We start from the raw sequence: 10,137 nt of genomic DNA, 5'->3' as shown, positions 1-10,137 counted from the left end.
CCCAGGCTTCCTCCGCCTGGGATTTTTAAAGGGTCTCCGCCTTCGCCGCGGCGGCAAGACCCGATTTTCGTGGAGCGGGTTCCTCTCAGTCAGAGGAACTCCGCCATTGATGATGGCGCTAACCCAGAAGTCTCTTTAAATTTGTTAGTCGTCTTGCCTTGCTCAGGGCAACCCAAAGCAACCGAAGGCCAAAAAAATAGACAAAAATGTGCGAACCAGGCTCGCCAACCTTCAGCCTAACATCTCGGAAGTTTATTGTGGCGATTAAAGCTGAAGGGAACCTTGAGTGACGCTGCCTTGAGCTCTATCAGAATGGCAGTATGTAAATGTGTTCTCAAAAAGCAGAATTCCTCTAATCAGTAATATGAAATTGCGGTGGGGAGGACGGTTTGCAAGTAGGTTTGAGGCCTCAGAGCCCTGGTGTGCCCTAATCATGTCATTGCTTCGCTCTGGGGTCTATATAAGGATTTCTGGCCACTATTGCTGAGGGACGCAATCCAGCCTTCAAATTATTTCTTCCAGACCTCCAGCTGACTTCTGGGAAATTAACCCAGTTACTTCAGATTTGTTTCCAGAGCAGATTACGGCGAAGCCTGCCTATCCCCAGTTTATAATTTGTGCCTCCTTTCTCCCCAATCTCCAAATATTGGTTGGCCCATTAACAGGATCTGACCCGAGCCCCATGCACAGCCCCCGGTAGAATTGCTATGGGCTGCTTCCGCTTTGCCAGGAAACTAATTTGGCTGCAGGTAGAGCAGGCTGCAAATCTCTTATCAGCCCTTTTGATTTTAGCTTGTCTGTTGTGCTGGTTCATTAGAAAGCTGAACTTGAATGTACTTCGCTCCTGTGCAAGTCAGGTGTGAGATGTTAAACACAGGTATCCTTGTACGGATAGATTTTCAGTTTCTCGGGTTTGCCAGGGTTGGAAATGGCAGGAGCCCCTATTGCGGCTGTTTGGGGGGAGGTGTGGGGCACAGATGAGGCTACTGCCTGCTTCCTATCTGGGCTGCCAAATGTATGCAAACTGATCTGTTTAGCTTCTGGTAAGTCCAGATTCTCTGAATAATCTGACTGTTTACAAAAAGGCAGCAGAGCTGATGTCAGCTTGGCAGAGAGAATTTGGAAGCATGGATACTGAGAATTTGGAAACACGGATATCGAGAATTTGGAAACGCGGATATCAAAGTGTTTCATTAATCTTTGTGTATATATATATATCTGTAAGGCATAGAGAGAGGTATTGGAAGGAAGGAAGGAAGGAAGGAAGGAAGGAAGGAAGGAAAGAAAGAAAGAAAGAAAGAAAGAAAGAAAGAAAGAAAGAAAGAAAGAAAGAAAGAAAGAAAGCTCAGCTGTTTCAGAGGGAGTTTTTTCCTGCCCTTTGTCTCTCCCAGGGCAGCTGATAATAATTAATTTTTGCTATAGCTCATGCAGGGGTCTAAACTGCCTCAAAGACTTGTCTTTCTAATTGCAGATCTGAGATGCGTTTGCAGTGAGACAGTCTTGGTTTGCGGTTTTTCATGGACAAGCGAAATGTGCTCCACCTATCCCCAGAGCTACTCTTTACTCTTTCTTCCTAGGTTTCTGAGTAGATTTATTTATTTGATTGAATGGTTTGTATACCGCCCTTCATCATACAGTCTCAGGGTGGTTCACAGTATAAAATACAGGATAAAAACAAGCAAACAATTAAAAACAAAACAGCAAAACAATACCCCCCCTTCCCACAGACACATTTAAAAGGCTATAGAATATTAACCAGCCCACAGCCTGGTTGAAGAGAAACGTTTTCACCTGGCGACTAAAATATATATAATTGATGGCGCCGGGTGAACCTCCCTGGGGAGAGCACTCAGCAAATTGGGAGCCGCTGCAGAAAAGGCCCCGTTCTCATGTTGCCACTCTCCTGACCTCCTGCAGTGACCCCTTGCTTGTGAAGCCTGGTGCCTTGCTTCCATACCTTTAGGTGCCGGGCAAAAATATTCCTCTTCTCTGAGGTCTTTGGCTAATTGTGGCCTTTTAACCCACTGAGGTCCAGCGCCAAGGACCTTCTGGCATTTCCCTCGCTGTGAGAAGCCAAGTTACAGGGAACCAGGCAGAGGGCCTTCTCGGTAGTGGCGCCTGCCCTGTGGAACGCCCTCCCACCAGATTTCAAAGAGAAAAATAACTACCAAACTTTTAGAAGACATCTGAAGGCGGCCCTGTTAAGGGAAGCTTTTAATGCTTAATAGGTTATTGTATTTTAGTGTTTTGTTGGAAGCCGCCCAGAGTGGCTGGGGAAACCCAGCCAGATGGGCGGGGTATATATTATTATTATTATTATTATTATTATTATTATTATTATTATTATTATTTGATTGTGTGGGAGGTTGTTTATGTTTTTGTTTATTATGGTATGCATTTTTGTGTTTTTATATTGTAAACCACCCTGTGCTCTTTGAACGAAGGGCAGTATAGAAATGATGATGTTGATGATGGTGATGATGATGTAACTGGGCTCGCTTGCTTAAGTTCACCTGAACATATTGGTTCCTCCAACACCCTCCTGCAGTGTATGTACAGGCTGTCAGCTTAGCAAATAACAGACCATACACTGGATTGTTGGATCCCATATGGTGTTTGGAGATGGGGTGGCAGGGTGGCAGCGGATGGCGACTTTTTGCGGCAGATGGGCCGGTGCTTCTCCGCTGGATGCGCTCCTCACGCTAGCTTCGAATCAATCCGTTCCCTGAGCGCTTGGTAGCCAGAGAGCGCAGGAGAGTAGCCAAAGTTCTCTTTGCCGAACGGCTGTGAAAGGCATTGTGTGTGTGTGTTTTTGGAACGCCAGCCATTCATTTGTATGCGGCTTGGTATTTCGTACAGTCGCAATCCCCCGGTGGCGGCACAAAGCCCCGGCCATCTGTTGGGCTGCCGAGTGACTTCTGGAGGAACAACTTGGTGGTCTTTGCTGCCGACAGATATATCTGCATCCCCCTCCCTCCCCAAGAGGCTCGCCGCAGCTGCCACCGAGTGTCTCCTTTTGTCGACGCTTTTCGGGGGTGCGCCTTCGCACAAGCACAAGTTGAAATGATTCTTAATAAGCTCTAGCCTGTCGGATTCTGTGGTTTTATGTACAGCTAAAAAAAGCCGTGTTTCTCCAGGACAGAGCTGGCGAGCGAAGCTTTAATTATAGCGAGCTCAAAAGCAAAGCGAGCGGCTCAGCCATCCTACCCCTGCCTTCCTCACAGCCGCCTCTCTCGCCGCCCATCCCTGCATGGAGAGAGAGCCCCCTTTCACAGGGGTTCCTAAGGGGCAGGTGCCTGAACTCGCATCCAGTTATCTGATTGCTAGAAAGGGAAATAATTGTGCCTGCTGAGCCATGCTCCAAACCGCAGTGTGACACACGCAACAGAATGGGTTGTGTGCCCCTTCAAACTACAGGGGGGGAGATAACAGTCTCTGAGCCTCACTGCTGTTAACATTGGTATTTCGCCTTTCCTCTCAAAGCTCTCAAGGCAGCAATGTGCTGCAATGCTCGAGCCAAGGGAGACAACCCACCATGGCACCCGAGGAGGCTTCTGGTGTTATCCTTTGGCAGCTGCCCCAGACTCTGAACTTTAGTTTTTTTTTAAAAAAAAAGTACCGTATTTTTCACTCCATAAGATGCACCTGACCATAAGATGCACCTAGTTTTTAGAGGGGGAAAACAAGAAAAAAATATTCTGAATGAAACACTGGATGTATGGTTTTTGTGGTTCATGCTGTGGCCACAGACATGTGATTTGACGGTGAGTTTGGGGTAGTCCAATGCAAAAATCCTGAGAATCCATGTGGATCCGTGCTTTGTAACCTCATTTTTGTGCCACTGCGGCCCCACGCAACAGTGGGTGTGTGATTTTTTGGGTGCAGGCTGTAGCCATGGACATGCTATGTGATCTGATGGTGAATTTGGGGTGAACCAATGCAAAAACATTTCCCCTTACTTTTTAGGAAGAAAAAAGTGTGTCTTATGGAGCGAAAAATACAGTAGGTCTCTAGTCCTCCTAGAAAGAAAGTTGTGGGGCAGGATGTGCAGGTACCTTCTAAGCCAGGCATAGGCAAGCTCGGCCCTCCAGATGTTTTGGGACTACGACTCCCATGATCCCTAGCTAGCAGGACCAGTGGTCAGGAATGTTGGAAATTGTAGTCCCAAAACATCTGGAGGGCCAAGTTTGCCTATGCCTGTTCTAAGCTATCTTTGTGAAATGAGAGAGGTGTGCAGACGTGCAATCGCATCTTACGTTCTGTTCAGGATGCGAATGGGACTCCGGAACGGATCCCATTCGCATCCCGAGGTACCACTGTAATCAAATTTATGTGCCACAAGCATAGGACCTCAGGGGGCTGTCTTATATGGACTCAGACCTATTGGTCCATCTAACTCAATATGATCTATTCTCACTGAAGGACACAGTTGATTGGAAGGTTGGCGGTTCGAATCCCCGCAGCGGGGTGAGCTCCTGTTGCTCTGTCCCAGCTCCTGTTAGCTTAGCAGTTCGAAAGCACACCAGAGCAAGTAGATAAATAGGTACCTCTGTGGCAGGAAGGTAAACGGCATTTCCATGCGCTCTGATTTCCATCACGGTATTCCGTTGTGCCAGAAGCGGTTTAGTCATGCTGGCCACCCGGAAAGCTGTCTGTGGACAAACCCTGGCTCCCTCAGCCTGAAAGCGAGATGAGCCCCGCAACCCCATCATCGCTAACTGACCATGGGTTTTCAGTGGTCTCCGCCAGGCCTACCTGGAGATGTCGGGGTTTGAACCTGGGAAACGCAGGTGCTCTAGCATTGAACAATGGCCAATGTATCAATGCCGCATGTGTTCAGATTCACTCCTTGTTGCCTTCGCCTCTCCCAGTTGTCGGTGCCTCAGGTTGGAATATAAATGGTAAACCCCGTGAGGGGCAGCAGCCTTCCTTTTGCGTAGCTGACTGCAATGTGCCACGAACGACGGCGCGTTGTTAATAACAACAGGAATGTGTTTCGCAGGTATTCTTCCCACCACAGGCCGCTGTTAAAATTAACAACTGCTTTGCAGCTTATTACTGGCGAGGGCTGTGCTCTTGCTGATAGCCGGTTTTCAGGAAGGTGAGGCGGCGGCGGGGGGTGGGGGGGAAGAACTGGACACAGGTGGAGGTCTTATTATCATAGGTAATTAAAGTATACTAATTAAATTAAGACTCCATCTGTCGGAGCTGAGCAAGCCAGCAGAGTCCTTTAATTAAGATACCGTGTTTACCATAATGGAGGCTGGGAGCAGGAGGCTTGACTGCAGAAGGGATAAGCAAAGAACACGCAGCCAATGAGAACGTGCCAAGAACAGATCCCTGGAAGCTGCTGAAATGACTTAATGAAAAAAAAGGAACAGGTGGGAGAAGGAGGAAGACTTTGCTTACGAAGGCTCCGGGGGAAGAGTCATCCGCCCTGCCTTTTGAAGTTGACTCCATGGTGGGGTGGGCCTGAGACCCACCCACCCTTGATATTTTACTCCAGCATGGCACTGACCAGCAGCTTCTGCTAGGAGGACATGACCAAGAGCTGCAGCATTTTTATTTATTTATTTCCATTTATAAATTGCTTTTCGTAGATCTCTCAGCGCAATTTCGCAAGGAAAAGTCGACCGAGAAAACGGTCGGTCAATTTCATTTACAAGTGGTACCTCGGGTTACAGACACTTCAGGTTACAGACGCTTCAGGTTACAGACTCCGCTAACCCAGAAATAGTACCTCGGGTTAAAAACTTTGCTTCGGGATGAGAACAGAAATTGCACAGCGGCAGCTGGAGGCCCCATTAGCTAAAGTGGTACCTCAGGTTAAGAACAGTTTCAGGTCAAAAACGGACCTCCAGAACGAATTAAATTCTTAACCCAAGGTACCACTGTATAAAGATGGCCATAGCCATTAAAACAGAAGAAGGTTAAATACAATTTTGTATGTAAAAAAACCCACAATTTCTTTTATTTTTGGTAATACAGTTGTACCTCAGAAGTCAGATGCCTTGAGTGTTCTGGTTTGTGAACGTTCTTTGGAACCTGAACGTCCAACGCTGCTTCTGATTGGTTGCAGGAGCTTCCTGCAGCCAATCGGAAGCCATGCCTTGGTTCCTGAATGTTTTAAATGTCAAACGGACTTCCGGAACAGATTCCATTCGACTTCCGAGGTACGACTGTAATATTTTATTATTTTCTCCGTATAGAAGCTTACCTTTGTTACTCAACAATTATATTCCAATTCAACAAAACCAGGGACTTCCCACTCAACCCAGCATCAATGTTTATAATTCAAATTTTGTTTTCCCCCCCAGCAGAACTCACCAGAAGACAGTTCTGATACCTCTTAGGTGGGTGGCATTGTTGTTCTAAGAGGAGTTCATGGTGAGTTCCAGCACCTCTTTTCCTAGAAAAATAGCACTGAATTTCATCCTAACACATTTCTTAATATATTCTGCTGCTTTCTTACACTGTTGTCTTTGCTAATGGGAAATAACTTTTTTTATGCAGACTAGAAATGGTTTCTAGTTTTCTTTAAAAGATTCTAAATTGGTATCTTTTATCAGTGCTGTCAATTTTGCCATCTCTGCATATTCCAAGATTTTCATTAACCGTTCTTCCTTGGAGGGGGGGGTCTCTCCTCCCATTTCTGAGCACAGAGAACCCTTGCCGCAGCAGTCACATACATAAATACTGCACATATGTATGTTAAAAAAAAGGATGGAGTCATGGGAAGAGATATTTCCATTTCATCTTTCACCAGTCAGTACATCTAGAATTGAGGGGACGCGGGTGGCGCTGTGGGTTAAAGCACAGAGCCTAGGACTTGCTGATCAGAAGGTCGGTGGTTTGAATCCCCGCGACGGGGTGAGCTCCTGTTGCTCGGTCCCTGCTCCTGCCAACCTAGCAGTTCGAAAGCACGTCAAAGTGCAAGTAAATAAATAGGTACTGCTCCGGCGGGAAGGTAAACGGCGTTTCCGTGCGCTGCTCTGGTTCGCCAGAAGTGGCTTAGTCATGCCGGCCACATGACCCGGAAGCTGTCTGCAGACAAACGCTGGCTCCCTCGGCCTATAGTGCGAGATGAGCGCCGCAACCCCAGAGTCGGTCATGACTGGACCTAATGGTCAGGGGGCCCTTTCCCTTTCCCTTACATCTAGAATACTGTGTCTGCTCCTAGGTGCTGCGATTGAAGAAGGGGCGTTGTCTGGCAGGTGGAGGACCTCGGGGCTGGTAGCCAAATGTTACCTCTCTTCTCAGTCTTGGGGACTCCTCCCCGTCCCTGTTCCGTGCCCCCCTCTGAGTGTTTTTGTGTAGCTGAAATGTGTCTTTGATGTGTGATGTTGCCTCATTCACCTGGTTGCAGGGGCATAGGAAGGGGAGGTGGGGGGGGGGGGTGGACCGCCCTGGGTGCTCTTACTGAAGGGGGTGACATTCAGTGTTAGAATTCCTGCTCCGTTATTGCAGTCATAGGATTGTTGTCTTTCACATGACATGGTATGTTTTGACTCCACAGAGTGGGAAGTGACGGAGGCATGATGTTTGGGTTACTGTGTTCCGTGAAGTGGGACTATTGTCCTTTGCTCTTTTTCCTTTTGCTGTCTGATGCTAGAGAGAGAGGGAGCCATGATGCAGTGCTCCGTGTGTGTTTATATGTAAATAAAGGTAGATTAGACAAAATGCTGAGGTCTGTCACGCAAACTCTGCAGATCCTTAAGTCTGTTGGCATCGGTCGCTGTGATGTTCAGGCTGAAGAAAGCTCCCGAATGATCGACCAGGAGGGAGAGAACATGCCAGTCAGGCATGTGTCTCTGGCAGGGTCCTACTTGAGTGTAGGCTGAACTTCTGACATTCAGTGCACCGCCCGCCCACGACTCCCAAACCTACCCCGAGACGACAGGGTAAGGGGGGGGGGAGCTGCGCTGCTTTGCTGATGACAGTCCCCCTTCCCCCTTTGCTTTGACAGCTTGGGCTTGGGCGTCGCAGGCGGGCGGTGTGCTGAATGTCTGCCAGGGGTGGCTCACTCCACCTCCCTGCGTGGCTCGCTTCACCCCTGGCTGCAGGGCGCATACACCGCTCTGGGCACCCGAGCGGCTATTGTGCGCCTGGGAGGGCACCCTCTGTGCCACGCTTCCCTCGGGAGCATTACGCTTCCCATTTTTAAGTTCGGAATAGAGTACAGTGGTACCTCAGGTTAAGAACTTAATTCGTTCCGAAGGTCCGTTCTTAACCTGAAACTCTTCTTAACCTGAGGTACCACTTTAGCTAATGGGGCCTCCCGCTGCCACCGCGCGATTTATGTTCTCATCCTGAGGTAAAGTTCTTAACCTGAGGTACTACTTCCGGGTTAGCAGAGTCTGTATCCTGAAGCGTCTGTAACCTGAAGTGTCTGTAACCCGAGGTACCACTGTAGTTGCTTTGGAAGACGATAATCAGGCATCCACAGCTTCCTATTCTTTCTACGAAGAAGGGTCAGGCTGGATGCCCAACAGGACCCATTCCGACGTTACTATTCTGACTTCAACGAGAGGTCTGGGCGAGCTGACCCCAAATCGTTCTGGCCATTGAGGTCAAAGCTAGAAGACGAGCAGGAACGAGAGCAGATGCTGGAGCAGTGGTTAAAACAATGTGTTCCTGGCAGCTTGCCTGTGGCAGGATGTCTATGTGCGGATACAGTTGTATCAGTGGAAACTTTGCCATTGATTTGGAGGATGCAGCGGGGGGGGGGGGGGAGTGTTGCACGGCTTGACCCTTTTTATAAAAAAAATAATACTGAGCGATTCGTCCTTCATAAAAACACAGATGTTGCATATTAAAATCCGCAATCGATATTTACAGCTGCCTGAGTCTTTTCCAGTAATTAATAACTGGTTGCCAATTTTCTTTATTATTTCTTTCTTGGCTTGTTTTTAAGGCAATAAAAGGATGTCTTCCTCTCTTTGATTCAATCACAAATTCAGCAAGGACAACCAAGTTTGTAAATATTTGCTTTCTTGCTTTCTTCCATCTTGGCAGTTTCATAATCTCTGATATTGGATAGAGATAGATAGATGATAGATAGATAGATAGATAGATAGATAGATAGATAGATAGAGTGGTACCTCGGGTTACAGATGCTTCAGGTTACAGACTCCGCTAACCCAGAAATGGTACCTCGGGTTAAGAACTTTACCTCAGGATGAGAACAGAAATCGTGCGGTGGCAGCCGGAGGCCCCATAAGCTAAAGTGGTACCTCAGGTTAAGAACAGTTTCAGGTTAAGAACGGACCTCCGGAACGAATTAAGTTCTTAACCTGAGGTACCACTGTACATACATACATACAGTGCTGGGGGGGTGGACACAGGGGTACACATACACCTAAACATTTTGTGAATCTAATGGGAGAAGAAACTAACATGTTTGTTTGTTTTTTAAAATGGTTTCTTCTCTAGCACAGTCAATTGTCAGTTCCGTTGCTACCCCCAATGTCCATTCACTGTATTTATTTTTCCTGATCTGAACTATAAAATGGTGATTTTCTTGAGTCAAAATGAGAGTACCCCTAAACATTTTTAAAGAAAAAAAAGCACTGGATAGATAGATAGATAGATAGATAGATAGATAGATAGATAGATGATAGATGATAGATAGATAGATGATAGATAGATAGATGATAGATAGATGGACAGTTGATAGGAAAATCCGCAGTACAGAGATGTATGAAAGCAGCTCTTGATAAGGCCATGACAAATTATTTATACATGTTAAACAGATAAAGCTTGTTCCTTTTTTGCTTCAGGGCATATGGAGGTGGGCAGGGGAAGCTCTATATACAGGCCTCTTTTTTAAAAAAAACAACAACCCCAAAACACAGCCGTATCCAGGCTTCCTTCCCTCCTCCTTGGTCCCAGGAGAGGCAGAAGCTGGTAGCAGAGCAGATGGGTGATCACACAGAAATCTATCAAGTCGGGAAAGCTCGTCCTTCTCTGCCCACTGAGGAGGTTTGCAGGTTTATCTTCGGGACACTGTGTTACGAGCACAGCACCCCTGTGGGACTGAAGCCTGCCCTCTCCCTTGGCATCGAATGGGACTTTTGGACCAGGTTTGGGCAGTGCAGCTGCAGGGGCTGAAAACATTTCAATTGCTGATTTATCTCG

Source organism: Podarcis filfolensis (genome assembly GCF_964270895.1).
Source record: "Podarcis filfolensis genome assembly, chromosome: 13".
Taxonomy (NCBI): Eukaryota; Metazoa; Chordata; class Lepidosauria; order Squamata; family Lacertidae; genus Podarcis; species Podarcis filfolensis.
This window is presented reverse-complemented; position numbering follows the sequence as displayed.